Source organism: Sapajus apella, unplaced genomic scaffold, assembly GCF_009761245.1.
Source record: "Sapajus apella isolate SASKATOON/1434 unplaced genomic scaffold, GSC_monkey_1.0 scaffold65, whole genome shotgun sequence".
Lineage (NCBI taxonomy): Eukaryota > Metazoa > Chordata > Mammalia > Primates > Cebidae > Sapajus > Sapajus apella.
This window is the reverse complement of record NW_022437005.1, coordinates 8,239,207-8,258,722: the sequence shown is the minus strand read 5'-3', so window position 1 is coordinate 8,258,722 and position 19,516 is coordinate 8,239,207. Positions and strand designations below refer to the sequence as shown.

The window sequence follows — 19,516 nt, the reverse complement described above, 5'->3', positions numbered from 1 at the left end:
TTCAAGACCAGCTTGGCCAACATGGTGAAACCCCGTCTCTGCTAAAAATGCAAAAATTAGCTAGGCACGAATCCCGGCTACTCAGGAGGCTAAGGCAGGAGAATTCCTTGAACTCGGGAGGCAGAAGTTGCAGTGAGCAGAGATCGTGCCTCTGCACTCCAGCCTAAGTGACAGAGTAAGACTCTGTCTCAAAATAATAAATAAGGTTTCGATGACTAACTTCGATAGACTTGTTAGCTGCCTGAGCAAGCCCAGTCCAAATACCCTCTTCTCCCCTAGTCCCTTTGCAGCCGGCAGTGGTCATAGAGCAGGGTTCCGGTTCAGGCCAATGAGATGTCTGCTAGGAGATGCTTCCAGAAAAGCGTTGCATTCCAGATGAACACACATACTCAGCTGGTACATTTCTTTTCTATTTCTTTTCCATCTGCCCCTCTTCTCCCTACCAAGAAAGCAATTGTGAGGCCTGCAGGGATGGGGGACAGTAGCCATTTAGCCACCACTAGGCAATATGAATATGTTCATATTCCACAGCCCTAGGGATGGTGGAATTGAAACAGCAGTGTCCTCTACCCAACCTCCACTACCTACTCAATACTTCTTATTAGGCAGAAGGAAGAAGTCCCTATTAACATCTTCCCCAGCAGTCAGATGTTTTGTGGTTTGCAGCGGACTTCACCACTAACAGAGATATCAAAACTCTTAAGTTATGTAACCAATAGACACGGAAGAAAGCCATTGCAAGAAATGTCCTTTGTTATGATCTTGAAGTGACCTCGACAAGAATGTTACCCATCTCTTCAGCTGTGAAACTTCTGGCCAATGGAAGGGGATGTGCAGATTCTCAGGGCAAAACCAGATGAAAGGGTTGGCAACCGTAAGGTTTTGATTTTATGGCAGGTGGCATTTGAGGCCCTGAGCTGAGTGGGTGCCTATGCTGCAACGTGGTCGAAACAAATGGTGTAAAGCAAGTCCTCCAGTCACCGTGGTGTGGCTTACTAACTCAGCCGCTCCAACCAACAGGCTGCATTTGAGCATTTCTAAGACAAGAACCCTATCTTCTCCAGATATTACTTACTTTCCTCTTTTTTTTTTTTTTAAGATGGAGTCTCACTCTTTCGCCCAGGCTGGAGTACAGTGGCGTAATCTCCACCCACCGCAACCTCCGCCTCCTGGGTTCAAGTGATTCTCCTGCCTCAGCCTCCAGAGTATCTGGGATTACAGGCACTCGCCACCATGCCCAGTTAATTTTTTGTATTTTTAGTAGAGTCGGGGATTTCACCATGTTGGCCAGGACGGTCTTGATCTCTTGGCCTCGTGATCCACCCACCTAGGCCTCCGAAGTGCTGGGATTACAGGCTTGAGCCACCACCCCTGTCCTGTTTTGTTTTTTGTTTTGTTTTTAAATTTTTAATTGTGGTTAAAAAATGTAAACATTGACCATTTTAACCATTTTTAAGTGTACAGTTTGTAGGGTTAAATATATATACATTCTTGTGCAGATCTCCAGAGATCTTTCATCTTGCAAAACTGAAACTCTGTGCCCACTGAACAACAGCTCCCCATTCTCCCTCCCCAGCCCTGGAAACCACCATTCTACCTTCTGTTTTTATAAATGTGTCCCTCTAGGTAGCTTGTATAAGAGGAGTCATACGGTATTCATCTTTTAGTAACTGATGGATTTCACTGAGCATAATGTCCTCAAGGTTCATCTACGTTGTAGCATGTGACAAAATTTCCTTTCTTCTTTAGGCTGAATCATATTCCATTGCATGTGTCTATATACCACGCTTTCCTTATCCATCCTTCTATTGATAGACATTTGGGTTTGCTTCCTTGATCATGTTTTTATTTCTTTCATCTTCCAATCATCAATCCCTCCTGACAGTATCATTTAGAGTACCATGAAGGTATTTGGATAAAAACTATTGTTTCCATCAATTATTTCTACTTGACCATAATCATTTGAAAGGAAAAGCCCTAGGCATTTGAGTGTGTTCAGGATTATATTTTAGCCACCACAGGGGAAAAATTGGATGTATACAGAGGTAAGAACACCACGAATGGCAGCTATGAACATTCTAAAGAAATTATTAATCTGACATTCCAAGACAGTATTTGAGACAATCCCTAGACTATTATTCTTTGCCCTGTTCCTCGCATCAAAAAGTGAAGTCTATTTCTCCATCGCTCAAGTCAGCTGGCTTTGAGCCACAGAATGTGGCATGTTCCAGAGAGTAGGCCTCAGGAGAACTTACAGCTTTCACCCTTGCCCCTTGGAACACTCTTGGATGATGTTGGAAGCTACTCTGTAAGGAAGTGGATTAAACCTCCTGGAGGACAAGGGCCATTTGGAAAGCCTACCCCAGCTGACAGTTCCAAGTGCCAGCATTGAGCGAGGCCAAACGGACCTTCCAGCCCCACCGACCTCAAGCTGAATACAGCCGCAGAGGAGAGCCCTGGAGAAGCCAGCAAAGGAAACACCCAGCCAATCCATACCATCACAAGAAGTAATAAACCACTGCCGTTTTAAGTCACTATGTTTTGGGGGTGGATTCTTATACAGCAACAGTTGATTGATACTCTGTGTAGGCACTAAATTATCTGAGGGCCCATATTACATTCTTAAGTTGTTTGTTTTGTTGAGTAAACAATAATATTTAAAAAAAAAAAAGGACAAATACGGGAAAAAATACCTCTAATTCTACCAAGAACTGTTAACTGACGTTAGTATTTTATTATTAATATTCCTTTCTTCAGCACATAACTTATTTTTACTTTCATTCAGCTATAAGCCACCCAAAAAAAGTGGTTTTTTTTAATAAACTAACATCTGCTTGAGGCAGTGTGTTCAATTGACTAGTATTTACTGAGCACAATTAAAAATAATCAAAATTCAATTGTCCCAGTTACAAGCTTTGGAATCTTGACAACCTGGATCCGTTGATTCACTGCACTTACCAGAACCTGAACAACTTATCTGGCTGAGTCTCAGTTTCTTTATCTGTAAAAAGTGGGATAATATTACCTGACTTACAGAACTGCACTGAAACGGTAAGTGTGATTGTAGGGAAGGCGTGGAGCTGAGCCCCTGGAACAGAAGAAACATGTGATAAAGAACGTCTTCCACACCACAGAGAAACCTCCAGGGGAGAAAGGCCAGCCCCAGCAATCATACAGAAAATCTCAGCCAGGCGACCCTGAACTGAATTCTTAGAGTAATGGGATTTACTGCCTGCTGGACAGCTATTTCTGTTCAGAAGTTTTTCATAATACAAAGTTAAAATCTATCCTGCTCTAATTTTCAGTGATCTATCATCATTATTTCAACTCTCACATCTAAATAAAGCAGGGAGATAGTAAATTCTCTCCCACATGGGAGCCCTTCCAGCACTTTCCAATAGAACTTCCAGTGACGATGGAAATATTCCACATCTGTGCATTCAGTATCAAAGCCACTAGGCACCTGCAGCAATTGCTCATTGGGATGTGACTAACTGCAACTAAGAAATTGAATTTTTATTTTATTTTATTTTTATTAGCTTTGAATGGTCCCATATGGCTAGTGGCTTTCAGATTGGTCATAAGTGTTGGATATTAAAAAATAGCAACAAGAGTCCCCTCTCTTTTCTTTACCAAGTCAAATATCGTCCGTTCCTTTACACATCATCCATATGTGATCATCTGAGTCCTTTACATCCCAGTTCTGTCTTCAAGGATTCGCTCTAATTTTCCACATCCCCATGAAAGGGTAGCATCAGAACTGAACCCCTCTGCAGGTATCCCACAAAGGAATACGAAATTCTGATTAATAGAGACAGAGCAGCACCCCTGGGGCTAGCCTTGTATCCTTCATTTCTGTATTTCTAGCATCCACCCCAGGAGAGAGCTCATTCATAATTGATGAGTGGATGAATACATTTTCTCAGCAGGATGGAATACAGTGGAACTCTCACTTCCTTTGTTCCAGATATGAATTTCCATGACTGGAATCTAAGAACACATTATCTCCTTTTTTAAGTTAATTTGGTGGGGGGAGACATCTTGACCTATATTGACCTTACTGTCAACTAATGCCCCTCTTTTCCTTGTCGCCTCTCCTCCAACCTTGTGCTGTTGGGTGTGGCTTTCCAAATGCAAGACTTTACATTTAACTCTGTGATATGCTTTGGATATTTGTTCCTGCTCAGATCTCATGTTGAATTATAATCCCCAGTACTGGAGGCAGGGCCTGGTGGGAAGTGATTGGGCCATGGTTTAGCACCATCTTTTGTTGCCATTCTGACGATGGTGAGTGAATTCTCACGAGATCTAGTTGTTCAACAGTGTGTGGCACCTCCCTACTCTCGCTTGCTCCTGCTCTCACCATGTGAAGTGCCTGATCCTCCTTTGCCTTCTGTCATGATTGTAAGCTTCCTGAGGCCTCCCTAGAAGCCAAGCAGATGCCATCACCATGCTTCCTATAAAGCCTGCAGAACTGTGAGCCAATTAATCCTCTTTTATATATACACTACCCAGTCTATAATTGCTCATTATAAAATATAGCAATGCAAGAATGGCCTAACACACTCTGAATATCTTTTTCTCTAATTTTTCACTTATGAAGACTGTGAGGACTCTGATTCACATGCCTACAAGTATCTATGGGTCTCCACACCATATGGAGATGGGTGCACCTCTGGCTGGATAGCTCATGGCTTGACTGTGCACAGCCATCTCTCTGGAGGATTTGGAAAAAGCACTCACTCTTCTGGGGAACAGCTATGCAGATTTGCTGAGCAAATCCCATGTCTGTGAGAATAAACAGTTATCCCTACTCTGAATGGACACACGGGTCCTAGACAGCCGAAGTTGGGAATAGAAACAGGAGCTGGATCCTGGCTCCCTCTTCAGAGCCCTCCTGTTCCAATCCATGTGATAGTCCGCCAGGTATAGATGGTTCCTGACTTATGATGGCTGGACTTGCGACTTTTCAACTTTACAATTCGGGGGTAGCCCCATGATAAGGAGGGAAGTATGTGTACATTGCTCCTAATTTAACACCCTTATCTTCTATAATAGCACTATACAAACTATCTGAGGGTAAGAACCAGGGTTTTCTAAATTTTTTGATCATCCTCAGATTCATACTTTTGTAAAATACAATAAAAATAATCAGAAAAATGAAATTTAAAAAATACAAGCCCAAACTTTATTTTTACATTTTAGTAAATATAATCAAAACAAACATAATGAGAAAAAAATAAAAGAATTGCAAAAACTGGACATGTTCCTTTGAAGATGGATGTAGGCAATTATCATACAGAATTGCAATTATACTTATGGTTTTTTGCCCCTCAGCAGTTAAAATTGTAAGACAGTTAATCTGGGCAATACCTCCTTTAACAGTCCGTCCGAGGGAGGTGGGCTGTGTCCCCTCCCCTTGAATCTGGACAGGTTCTGTGACCACATTGACCAATGAAATGTGGGATAAGTCATGTTTTACCACTTTCTGGGCCTGAACTTCAAGAGACTGGAACTTTCTACTTCCTGTCCCTGGGAACCCTATAACACCAAGTAGAAAATCTAGCTCCCTTGCTGGAGCCACCACAAAGAGAAACTCTGATTCTATCTGGGATATAGCCCAGTCTTCTAGCCATCCTCTCCAAAGCTCCAGGAGGTGAGCAAAAATGTCTTAGACCCTTCAGACTAGAGTAGCCACAGGCCGAATAATACCCAGGGATCCCAGCCAGTGCCACGTAAAGCAGAATTGCCTGCTGAGCCATGCCTGATTTCCTAACATAAAGAATCACTAGATATAATAATGGGCCAGGCACGGTGGCTCATGCCTATAATCTCAGCACTTGGGGAGGCCAAGGTGGAAGGATTACTTGAGCCCAGGCATTTGAGACCAGCCTGGGTAACAAAAAATAAAAAATTAGCCAGGCATGGTGGCATGTGCTTGTAGTTCCAGTTACTCAGGAGCCTGAGTTGGAGGATTGCCTGCCTGAGCCCATGGGGTCTGAGGCTTCAGTGAGCCATGAGCCAAGATTGTACCACTGCACTGTAGCTTCAGTGACAGATTGAGACCGTGTCTCAAAAAAATAAATAAATAAAAGGATACTAAAATGTTTGTTGTATTTAAGCCATTCCGTGTTGAGGGCAGTTTGTTCTATAGAAATACATAACCAAAAAGAGAACTAAACAAAAATATGTGAAGTTTTTAACACAACAAACAAGTCTTCTGCTTACTTGTTAATATACATAACCGAGATTGGATTGACAACAGGTCTGCTCGCAGGGCATAACATACAACTAAACTGTTTCTAGTTTGGCTTGAATAACACTCAACAGTAAAGAAACCCGTCCACAAAGGTACCGTTTTTGGAACTTCTTTAAAGAATTTCAATACATTTATAATATTCACCTTAAATTTTTATTCTAAGTAAAGTGAGACTGTACTTTCAAAATTCATCTTAAAACCTTCATCAGAAGTCAGTTACAAAACTTTATCCTGTAAAGTAACAGGATATAGCAAAGATGATGCAGTGCTTCCTCCATGATTGGATTACGTAAGGTTGTGATTTCACTTTGCTAGTGGACTCTTTTTCCTTGTCAGTTCTGATGAAGCAAATTGCCATGCAGAGGAGGCCCGCATGGTGAGAACTGATGGTGGCCTCCAGCCAATAGCCAGCTAAGACCTGGAGCTCAAGGATTCAACAATCCAGAAGGAACTGAATTCTACTGTGTACCAGGATGTGGGCACCCCCCTGGTTCAGCCTTCAGATGAGACCCCAGCCATGGTCTCCACTTTGATTCAGCCTTATGAGAAACCCGGAGAATCCAGTTAGGCCATGCCTGAATCCCCAAACTTCAAAAACTGTTAACAGGCTGGGCATGGTGGCTCACACCTATAATACCAGCACTTTGGGAGGCTGAGGAGGAATGATTGCTTGAGAGCAGAAGTTCAAGACCAGCCTCCTTATCTCTACAAAAAAAGAAAAAAAGAAAAAAAATTAGCCGGGTGTGGTGGCACGTAACTGAACTACTAGCTACTTGGGAGGCTGAGGCAGGAGGATCATTTGAGCCCAGGAGATTGAGACCAGCCTGGGCAATAAAGTGAAACCCTATCTCCATAAAAATAAATGAATAAAATTAAAAATGAAAAGCTGTGAAGAAATAAGGTGTTTTATTTTAGGCTGCTTAGTTTACTATAATTGGTTATGCAGCAATGAATAACTAGTATAGATTTGGGTATCTGAAAGCGGGGTGCTTCCATAACAAATTAAAATGTGAGAGTAGCCCTGGAACTAGAGAGTGAGCAGCAGCTGGAAGGATTTTGAGTGGCATCATAGAAAAAGTCTAAAGATTGGTTAGTAGAAATCTGGACTTTGAGGGTGCCACTGGTAAGGACTCAAGAGGAAGTAAGGAGCATGTTCTTAGAAGCTGGAGGAAAGGGATCCTTCAGAAAGCTTAGCAAAGTTGTCATCTGCAGTTACGTAGAAAGCATACTATGCATGTGATGAAAGTGGTTGTCTAAAGAGATTTCCAAGAAAAGAGCTGAAGATATCATTCGGTCTCTTCTTGCAATTTATAGTAAAACGTGAGAAGAGATACGAACTGAGAGAAGGACCTTAGCAAAACACACCTACCTTTTATCTCCCACTGGCCCTGTACACTTTATTCAGTGAGGGGACTCTTTCCCTGCCACGGATGGAAACTCCACCAGAGCCTTTGATTTTTCAGCTCATTCTTGGGGAGCAGAAGTCTTACAAGAACACTTTAAGCCAAAGTCTCAGTATGATAAATCTGGATGTCCAGTTAGTTATCAAAAGGTGTCTCTCGGTCAGCAGTAAGACTTTTCTCCACCTTTCTCATATTTGTCTTCATGTCCCCTTCAGGCACAGGTGCGGGTGGCCTCTGCTCTCCACCTGTCTATGCCCACCTCCTCCTCCATTTCCTGGTCATTGTTTTGGGCCAAGCTTCCTTCCCAGAACCCACCTGGGTGAATATGGCTGGCATGTGGGGAAGAGGCCAGGCACTCAGCATTCATTCCTAAGCTGGGAGGTGCTCCCCTCTGTCTGGCAGATATGCGTTGGACATTCTCTCTTGGACACTGCCTTGAGTCCTGTGGAGATTCCAGCAGCCACTCTTCCTGCACATCCCTTGCCTCAGGCAAACACATCTCTATGCCAGGCGGCTCCTTGAATTGTCCCTGCAGGCCCCTGGGATGCAGAGGTTCGGTGGATTTTGCACACAGCTAATGAAGCTTAGGCCTCACATCGAGCATTACAATTTATCAAATGACTTTGGGCAACTCTTGAGATTCTACGATAATTTTTCTTCATTGCTTTAATAATAGGTTGAACTACATGAGTAAGTTTTGCACCACTCTTCATAACATTGTATTTTTAAATTAAACTAGTGTTAGTTTATCTACATCACTGATTATTTCAAAGAACCAGTGCCTGGGTTTATTCTTCAACATGATTGTTTTTCTATTCACAAATTCACTTATTTCTGATTTTTGAGATGCTTTAATCCCACCTTCCTGCTTTATTTAGATGTATTGTTGATCTGTTTTTTTTTAACTTCTTGAATAGAATACTCTTTATTTTCATTATTTCTTATTTAATAATGAAAGTGCTTACTTGCTTTCTGGAATTTATGGAATTTTTGTCGTGGCTTAAAATGTGGTCCCTTTTTTGTGACTCTGACATGGGTGTCTGAATAGAAGTATAGAAATTTCAACATAGATGCATGATGTGGCTGACCTATCATATGTGAAATTGATCTGTCTTATTAGTTATCAATATTTTTACTTTTTATTTTGAAGAAATTCAAAACTACAGGAAAATTACAAGAATAACGTCAATGAACTGCCATATATGCTTCACCAGCTACTCACACTTTGCCATTTGTATGTGTGTACAGGTATGTGTATGTGTATGTGTGTACGTGTGTATATGTGTGCATGTATGTATGTGAATGTGTGTGTGTGGATATGTATATGCAGATGTGGATATGTGGATATGTACATGTGTATATGCAGATGTGTATATGTGGATGTGTGTGCATGTGAAGGTGTGGGTGTGTATATGTACACATGTGGATATGTGGATGCATGCATATATGTACGTATGTGGATGTGTATGGATCTGTGTATGTATGTATGTGAATGTGTGTATGTGTTCATGTGTGGATGTGGCTGTGTGGCTGTGTGCATGTGTGTGTATATGTATGTATGTGAATATATGTGTATGTGTACATGTATGGATGTAGATGTATGTATATGTGGAGGTGTGTGTATGTGTGTGTATATTAATATGTATATGTTGATGTATACATGTGTGTGGAAGTTTAATACATGGATTGCGTGTATATATGTATGTGAATGTGTGTATGCGTATATGTAGATGTGTGTGTATTTGTGTGTGTGTATGAACCATTTAAGAGTAAGTTGCAGATATAACAACCTTTCACCCCTAGATTCTTTACCATGTGCCACCTAAGAAAAAGAACCGTCTCTGTCAACCACAGAGCAAATATTTAATTCAGGAAATGGAATCTTGATACAATGCCATTATATAATATCAAATATATTTAATATTATTTTTATTCACATTTCTCCAATTTTTCCAATATTCTCCTCCAAAGCAATATTTTTCAATCCATATTCCAATCCAGGATACTTATTTTTTGTTCCCGTTAACCTGTATGATTGAAAGAGATTTGGCAGACTCGTGTTGTGTACATTTCTCCTTGTGTTTTTTGTTTGCTGTCTATACTTTGATGCTACATCCATGTATATGCATTGGAGCACTGTGTTTGGTAATGAGATGTCATCCATTCGAGGATGTGTCCTTCCACCATAAGGTCTTTCCTGGGGATGAGGACACTTCTTCAGCTGACCCCTCCTAGATTCTCAAGCTGAGTAGACGGACTTGGCGAACTTGTGCCGAAGCAGCTGAGAGCCACCACATTTTCCCTAGAGGACTCCATTTAAGATCAAAAGGATCCCTGCATTTAAAAATCCATTTCTGGGGCAAAAAAGACTTCTGAAGATAAACTCTTATTGAGATAGTCCCTGTTCAGTAAGAAAAAAAAAAAGGCTGAGTGCCATGGCTCATGTCTGCAATTCTAGACTTTGGGAGACTAAGGTAGGAGGATTACTTGAGGCCAGGAGTTCGAACACTGCCTGGGCAACATGGCAAGACTCCATCTCTAAAAAAAAAAGAGAGAGAGAATAAAAAGGGTAAAAAATAAAATGAAAATAGGATAAACCAAACAGAAACAAATGAATCTAATATTACTTCAAATGAGTAAACATATCCATACTGGAGAAAAGAACAAAAAAAATTTTAATTAAAAAAGTTTTTCCAAGTAATTTTGAATCCAGTACTCTGTTTCTACTCAGTTTAAAACCAAAAAGAACTAAATAGATATTGAACTTCAATTAGAATGTTTGTTTATCTCAACGGTATGTGTTTGCAACACTGAAGCTTTTTCTGTATTATGTGGGATTAAGCAAATGAATAAATAATCAGAGCCAGGTTTCCCACCATTGAAAAGGGGAATTAGAAATGGTGAACTTGGCCAGTCGCGGTGGTGTGCACCTGTGGTCCCAGCTACTCAGGAGCCTGGGGTGGGAGGATACCTGGAGCTCAGGAGGTCTAGGTTCCAATGAGATATGATCACACCAGTGTACTCCAGCCTGGGCGACAGAGAAAGACCCTGCCGCAAAGAAAAAGAGAGAGAGAGGCTAGGCACAGTGGCTCACACCTGTAATCCCATCACTTTGGGAGGCTGAGGTGGGCAGAATACAAGGTCAGGAGTCTGAGACCAGCCTGGTCAATATGGTGAAACCCCGTCTACTAAAAATTAAAAAACAAACAAACAAAAAAAAACAGCCAGCATGGTGGCACATGCCTGTAGTCCCAACTATTTGGGAGGCTAAGGCAGGAGAATCGCTTGAACCCAGGAGACAGGGATTGCAGTGAGCCGAGATTGCACCACTCCGCTCCAGCCTGGGCAATAGAGGGAGATGCCACCTCAAAATAAAAAAAAAAAGAGAGAGAGAGACAGAGATAGAAAAAGAACAAAAGATCAGGAGAAAGAGCAATGGCAACAAAACCCAAAATAGACAAATGGGATCTAAACTAAAGAACTTCTGCACAGCAAAAGAAAATATCATTAGAGTGAACAGGCAACCAACAGAATGGGAAAAAAATTTTGCAATCTACCCATCTGACAAAGCACTAATATCCAGAGTCTACAAAGAACTTAAACAAATTTACAAGAAAAAACAAAGAACCCCATCAAAAAGTGGGCAAAGGATATGAACAGACACTTCTCAAAAAGAAGACATTTATGCAGCCAAAAAATATATGAAAAAATATATTTTTTTCATCACTGGTCATTAGAGAAATGCAAATCAAAACCACATTGAGATACCATCTCATGCCAGTTAGAATGGAGATCATTAAAAATTCAGGAGACCACAGATGGTGGAAAGGATGTGGAAAAATAGGAACGCTTTTACACTGTTGGTGAGAGTGTAAATTAGTTCAACCATTGTGGAAGACAGTGTGGCGATTCCTCAAGGATCTAGAACTAGAAATACCATCTGACCCAGCAATCCCATTACTGGGTATATAACCAAAGGATTATAAATTGTTCTATTATAAAAACATATGCACACATATGTTTATTGTGGCACTGTTCACAATAGCAAAGACTTGGAACCAACCCAAATGCCCATCAGTGATAGACTGGATAGAGAAAATGTGGCACATATACTCCATGGAATACTATGCAGCCATGAAAGAGGATGAGAACACCACATGTTCTCACTCATAAGTGGGTGTTGAACAATGAAAACACATGGACACGGGAAGGGGAACATCACATACTAGGGCCTATTGGGGATGGGGGGCTAAGGGAGAGATAGCAGGGGTGGGGGGGATGGGGAGTGACAGCATTAGGAGAAATACCTAACGTAGATGACGTGGTGATGGATGAAGCAAACCACCATGGCATGTGTATATCTATGTAACAAACCTGCACAATCTGCGCATGTACCCCAGAACTTAAAGTACAATAATAAAAAAAATAAAAAGGAAGAAAAGAAAAAACGCAGAAAGAAAGAAAGAGGGAAAGAGAGAAAATGAGAGGAGAGAAGAGGAGGGGAAAGGAGATCCATGGAAAGTACCAGATAAGTCTAGAATACTTTGTTGTGCCAGAACACATAAAGAAGTGCTCAAAAAATAATGTGATGGGCCAAAAGGGCCGGCTTGACAGCACACCCTCTGGAAAAACCCAGGACAACCTGAGCATCCAAATGATAAGATGGTAGCAGGTCATAATTCTTCTAATAAAGTAAGAATCCATAGACCATACCAGGATTAGTTAGTTATTTATCTCTTGAGAAAAGGTAAAGTCAATTAAATAATTTGAAACTGCTAGAGTAACAGAAGTCGCTAAGAAAGGCCTTTTCGTTAGCTGACCTATGTTCTAAGAACTGAGAAGGCAAAGTTGGATTATTCTTATCCAGAGAAATCCTCCTGAGGGCAGGACTATGGTGTCTAGGAAGAATGCTGTAGCCACAGAGCCTTGGGCTCACCCCTTGAGCTGGCTACCACATTCTCTGTAGCGTAGGTACTAGGGAAGGGGTCACTTCCCCAGATATGATAGCTGGAGAAATTCCAGAACATGCTGGAAGTACCCTGCCTCTGTCTGCTGTCACATTTATTTTCTATTGCTGTGTGATAAATGACCACTAAGTTGGGAACTTAACCAAGGCAAACTTAGCCTTGGTACAGGTTAATGGGGTCCTCTGCTCAGGGACTTCCCAGGCTGAAATGAAGGTGTTGGTTGGGGCTGTTATCTCATATGAGGCTTGGTGTTCTCACCCAGGCTCACTGGTTGTTGATGGAATTCATTTATCTGTGGTTGTAGGACAGAGGTCTCTGGCCAGGGACTCCTCTCATCTCCAAGGGGGTGCTCTGGTTCCCGGCCAATAAGCCCTTAGGTAATTCCCAAAGTGGCTGTTTGCTTCCTTCCTGGCAAGCACCAGGTCACCCTGGATGTTTTACCCTCTTCAAAAGGGCTCCCATGACTAAATCAGACCCACCCAAATAACGTCTCCTATGATTAACTCAAAGCTAACTGGTGAGTAACCCAATCACAAAAGTGACATCTTGTCATATTTGCAGAAGGGAAGGGTTCATACCAGGGTGTATACCAGAGGGCTGGAACCTCAGGGTCCCCCTTAGAATTCTACCTCCCACAACTGCTGGTAATAGGAGAAATTTAGCCAGGAATTCAGTCTCACTGTGATAATAAATCACTGTATAGATGATGAGAGTGGCGTATACCCCAAAACTTATGTATTTTGCTTAAAAATTTAAAAGAAAAAAAGCAGCAACAGCACTTGTGGTAATTCATCCTAAGAATATAATTGAAAAGTATACACTAAGGTATGTACAAAATAATGCCTGCAACATTGATTTTATAAGTGGAAAATTTGAAGCCAACTAAGTATCTGTCAGTAGGAGACTAGTGAAATAAATTATGGATCATCTTTTTAAATGTTAGATCTACATTTACTTACATGGAAAGGTGTCCTAGACATCCAGTCAGATGAAAAACAGCTTACATAGTAATGGATTCCAAATTATGATTCCAAACCTCAATTATTTTATTTATACGTATTTACTTATACCTATGCATTTAGAAATCAAGAAATACATGTATCACACTGTTAACAGCTGTAATCTCTGCAGGGTGGGATTACCAGAGTACCTTCACCTTTCACTTTATACTTCTGCACTATTCAGATTACTTGTAACAAGAATTTAATTTTCTTAGAATTAGCACCAAAAACTTAAGTTACTTCCACTTTGAGAAAAAAGGGTAAGGAATCTTAGAGGAGGTTATTATTTTCTCTTTAGGTCACTAAAATTACAATTCAACCTTTTTTCACTCCACTTTCAACTTTTCATACCATCTTGTCCAACAGCACTAAATTGAATGTTTTTTGAGAAAAGAAAATTTGAGTTCCTTTCTGATGAGTGACAAATATATAAAATGCATACAACTAGCAGACGTGGAATAATTGGGACACAAAGTCAAAGGCTATCATATATATTTCTAGAGCAATGTGGTGATAATCGCAAACTCAAACAAAGTCATTTATGTGCTACAAATGTATTACTTGCTTATCAGCTTCTGATTCATTTACTTTTGAAATTTGCTTATTCCTTCTGTTAAAACATTGCTAAAACCATCAGCCAGTTCATCTTTAAGAAAATGCACACTGGCTCTCGTGTCATACTGATTTCTCAATGTATCATTACGCTTAAGTTATTCTACACCAAACAATGCTAATACTCTGAAATAATAATAGATTTCAGCCTTGCTACAGTATTAGGTTCCAACATGCGGCCATCTTTGCATGTTAAGAATTAATACAACCTGCCAAGAGCCTCTCGTCAGTTTTGCTCCCAAGTTCTCACACACAGGCTGTGTGCTTTGCCGTCAGACACATTTTATCCAAATAATCTTGCAAAGCAGTCATATTTTGGAAATGTCAGAATTAAAAATCATGTTCTGTATGTGTGCAGATGGCAAGTCTGGCTGCTGTAAGCAACAGAAACTCAAGACCCAGACAAGCAGAAGTTCTTTTCCAGGAAACTGCTAACAGAAAGCTCAAGCAATATGACGCTGCAGACAATGCCCTGGAAATAATTCATTAAAAGTCATTATATAACCTGAATCACTCTCCTGGAAAATCTCAGCTGTCCTCGCTTCCCCTGTGAAGGGGAGCTATACTTGACTCCACCGAGATGGTGGAATCCTTTCTTGGGAGATGCAATCCCCTGTTTAACTGCAATAGTCTACATATTGTCCTTGACAGTTCAGTTTGCCATTCAGCCAGACTGTAAAATAACAATAGCACTGGGGCACCATCTGTTCCACCCAGGTGTGTGTGTTCTGTGACTCTGCTCCACTTGCTGAGTATGATGGGGTGGGGGGTTGGTCTCTCAGCTTCTGTTTGGTTTTCATCGTTTAAAGTGCCTTCTGAGTGGCCTGAGAGCATGGTTTTGTGCCTGGTACTCTTGTGTCATTATGTTCCATCTCAGAACATGACGAGTCACCTGTACGTGTTTGTGCCTGAAACAAATGCAGTGTTTTCACCTGAAATAGCGTAGGCCCAGTGAGTTTAGATTTGGCAACGGCTGTCTCTGCTCTTGGTGAAAGGATCTCTGCCAAGAAGTAAGAGGTCCATCCAAAGCACAATTTTCCTGTAGGTTTTGGCATTCTTCGTAGGAGCCACGCCATAGTAACAAGCAGAAATGAGCGTGTCTTAGTCCCTTTTGTACGCTAGAACAGAATGCCATAGACTGGGTAACCTATAAAGAGGAGAAAATCATTTTCACACAGTTCCGGAGGCTGGAAAGTCTAAGATCTAGGTGCTGGTATCCAGGGAGAACCTTCTCGTTATGTCGTAATATGGAGGAAGGGGAGAAAGTGAGAAGAGAGGCAACCGAATCCCCAAAGCCTCTTTCTAAAGGCAGTAAGTCCACCCAACAGAGGGGTGCCCTCCTGGCCTAATCAAGTTTTAAAACCCCACTTCCTAAAACCATTACATTGGCAACTAAATTTCAACGTGAGTTTAGAAGGGTGAGCATTCAAACTACGGCAGAGAATGAACATCTGGCCAACCTCAGAAACCGTTTGAAAGCAAACATTTCTCCAGGGTTCTCAGGCTGGCCGAGTTTTCTTCTCCTGGCTTTATTTAAAGTAACCTATCTGGGCCAGCAGATGAACTGCAGTGGGATAGTATGAATGTCATAAAACATGCATGTATCCTCATTTTAAAGTGGGAAAGATAGGCCCTTCAATGATTACATAGACTATTAAAGAAAGATGGTCTGAGTGTCCCCACCTAACAGTCCAGATGGAAAAGATGGTAAAATCAGAGTTCAAAGTACACAAAAATAAATGTTTTGGTTTATTTGGCTAGTACAGCCTGAAGCAACCAGAAGCAGGTTTGACATTTGCTCGGCCACTCATGTTTTATCATAAAAACTCACATAAATTCTGTTTTCTCCTGTAATATATCTGTAACGTTCATGTCAAAACGTTACCAACATTTCAACATAAGGGGAAGGAAGAGCCATCCCTTACCTGTTTTGCTGCATAAGTTGCAAGATGCTACATTTATACGCTTCTTTGGAATCAGGAAAACTGGTCCCTGTTGAAGAGCTGCCATTGCACCTCAGAGTTGGCAATAAGCAACTTCTTGTCTCTGTTTTGGCATTGCCATGCTTTGAGAATCCAAACTTACTCACGAATCATGCATTAAAATAACCCTCTAGGAAAACGCATACATACACACACGTGCACACACACACACTGCACTGCACACATCAGATAAAGTATTGAAAAGCCTGGCAGGAAGTAACACCAGAGAGCAGCATTTGAATGAAGGAGATGTGAACTCAAAGCAAACAGACCATATTGATCTCAGATCCTACCTAATTATGGAATTACCATTGTCTTGTCCCCTGGCGTTGTGGCTTACTTTGTCTCCTGGCATTCTTTTTCTGGTGACTTCTCTTCAGCCTGTTTATTTCCTCAATATCATTTTCCAAACTCACATATTTCAAAGTAACACCCTGTCCCTCAGGTTCTTCTCTGTTTCCTGTAGCACACATAAAGCCAGTGCCTCCTTCTCGGGCCCACTTTATGTGCTCCAGCCCTGCTCGTGTCCATTCCCAATGCTGGCTGCATGTCTTTCCCATGGTCCAGAGAACCCCCACCAATGAAAAATTCTGTTGTCACCTGAGTTTAAGCCTGGTGGGACCTTTGCCTGTCACCACTCCCCTTGAGATCCTGTTCTTTTCAGGACACCTCAAAGAAATGACTTTGCAAAGGCAGTTAAAGTTATTAGCGTAAAAATATGATAAGACAGGGTAAGTGCCAAGAAGGATAGAAAGTAGATAGCAAGTGCCTTCTTCCTCTGCAAATGAAGAGAGTGACTGGCATGGTTATGGGAGCTAGTGAAGGAGGTCTTTCGGAATGCTATGAAGATGTATGTGAAACACTTGCAGATTTAATTATTCATCTCTTTTAAGATCCACTGTCTCCAGGAACTACATTATTGACCAGCAGGTAGACACATAGACTAATGCCTTAGGTTGGCAGTACATAGAAAACTGTTAAATTCGGCCTTTTAATCCAGAAATTCTTCTAGGAAACTATTCTAAATAAATTCTCCCCTATGATTCAAAGATGACTACATTCAATGATCGTTTTGATGCAATATCAATTGGAGTTAAATTTGGAGACAACTTAATGTCCATCATTAGGAGATAAGTTAAAGAAATTATGATACATTAATACTGTGAAATATTATGCAGCCATTAAGAAGAATTAGAGACCTGAAGAGACCTTCAAAATACATTGATAAGAAAAAAGGCAGACAGAACAATGGGTACTGTATGATAATATTATATATATACATGTTTGTGCATGTGTACATGAACATATGTACATTGTATGTGTGCAAATGTAGACCCAGTGCTATCCACATAAAGTTTTATGCAAATTAGAATTATCCTGCAGAGCACTTTATTTCTATTTGTTGGGGGGGGAAGTTATAATAAATAAATCATTAAAAACCCAAACAGAAAAATGAACTTTCCTTCTAAGACCCTCTGCGAAGTTACATTCTAGATACCAGAGCTTTAATTGACTAGAAATGAAGTAATTAGAACCTCAACCAATTTTTGACATGCTACCTCTTAGAGAAAGGTGAAAGTTCATCATTAGAATAAACTTATTCATATCAGGGATAAAGCATCTACTTCTCCCACCCCAGAAGGAAAAATCCAAGTCATTCCCTAGAATTTGGAAATGGTCTAATCATACACACTTTTCTTGTCTTCAGAAACTGTGCAATAACTCCAGAAATCACAAGATCCTCTTAAAATGCTCAATTATCTTTAGAATACTATAATCACATTGGAAGAACGTAGATAGATACATTCTAGAAATACTTCTAACAACAGATTAAAACAAAACAATGATATTAGCTCTAAATTAAATTTTAAGTGTTTTACACATAAAAATCCCACTCCTCAAGCACTTATTGTAGTTTCAATTTTTACTCTTAAAATGATGTCAACTAGAAGAGAATAAAATAAACATTTGACCCAAAATCCCACTAATGATTTGTAGTTTGGGTTAAAAAAAAAACAACTTTTTTAACTCAAAACATTTTAGGAAGTAGTTGATACTGATGAACTTCATACCATCTTCCCTCAGGGATAATAGCAAGTAGGTTTTAAAGACTCAGAAACCATCACACAGTGTGCCCCCCCCACCTCTTCGTACTGCATTTACATCATCTGAAATTCTTCAGACACCATCTTCCAATTCAGTATTAACCACTGGGGAGGAAAAGACTAGGGGGACACTTTTGAACACTTATTGGAAGGCCGGTTGCCTCACCGGGAGCTAAATGGACACACCCATCCCTGTCCGCGCCTGATAACTACGTCATCATTGCGAGACGTCATCATTCCGAGACGTCATCATTCCGATTACATTACTCAGCATCTGGCCTGGCCACGTGGTTTGCCCGCAGCCACCCCTGCATACCACACCCAAATCTATACTCAGCATCAAACTATGCACCCAACCCCCAGCCTGTAGCTGGAAAAACCCCTGCCAAAACTTAAGGAAGCCCCGCCAAAACCTGCCCAATAGCAGCCTGCCCCGCACGTCCCAGCCAGCCCACTTACCGGTAGTCCCGCCTGCCTCCCAATAGTAGTTTGCCCCGTCCCATCCTGTCTCCCTATAACCAATAAAATTGCCTTCGCTTTGTTTCCCCAATAACCAATCAATCACCTCTAATCCCTGTAAAATCCCAGGCCCTGGGAAGTCTAACGCAACTTCTCTGGCCCCTTTCCCGGACCAGAGAACCTCGCCCAGGAGCTGAATAAATTGGCTTTTCATTTTCTCATACTGGCCTCAGTTTCCTCATTTTGACTCGGCAATAAACCTTACACTTATCAACGTTGGCTGTTGGAACAATTTGTTACCTCCACCTCCATAGGGCCCCCACATTTCCTTTCCTTCTGACTTCAGCAGAGGCAGAGAGCAGGAGTCCCACTCCCTCCCTGCTGCTGATCTTTCCTATGGTATTCAAAGCCATTGGTAAGTTTCCCTTCTGCCTCAGGAAAGAGAAGCCCACCATGTGAAAGGGAACATGTATATATTTCTTAAGTTTTCGGAGCATCCTCAAAAGCACAGGGTGGGAAGAGTAATCCACCACCACTCTTCATAAAACAAGAAAGACATCTGCCGTGTCCTGCCCGAACGAACAGTACAGGATGTTCACCTGGACAGTTGGTCCCTGTAAATCCCGACAGACGTCCTGCATATGCATCTTTTGGAGTCTATCAATATTGATGCTGTGTTTATGAACTGAGTCACCATCAACCAAGGTCTCTCTTGTCCCCTCCAGCCT

At 41.2% G+C, this 19,516-nt stretch overlaps 1 long non-coding RNA gene across 1 annotated transcript; it reads right to left on the bottom strand.

The window, feature by feature from the left end:
• Positions 1-13,651: 13,651 nt before the first annotated feature.
• LOC116530146 lies at positions 13,652-18,469 on the bottom strand. The gene is made up of 2 exons (XR_004259851.1): positions 16,168-18,469; positions 13,652-15,389 (listed from the first exon to the last, which is right to left on the bottom strand). It is a non-coding gene; the product is annotated as an uncharacterized LOC116530146 (long non-coding RNA).
• Positions 18,470-19,516: the final 1,047 nt, after the last annotated feature.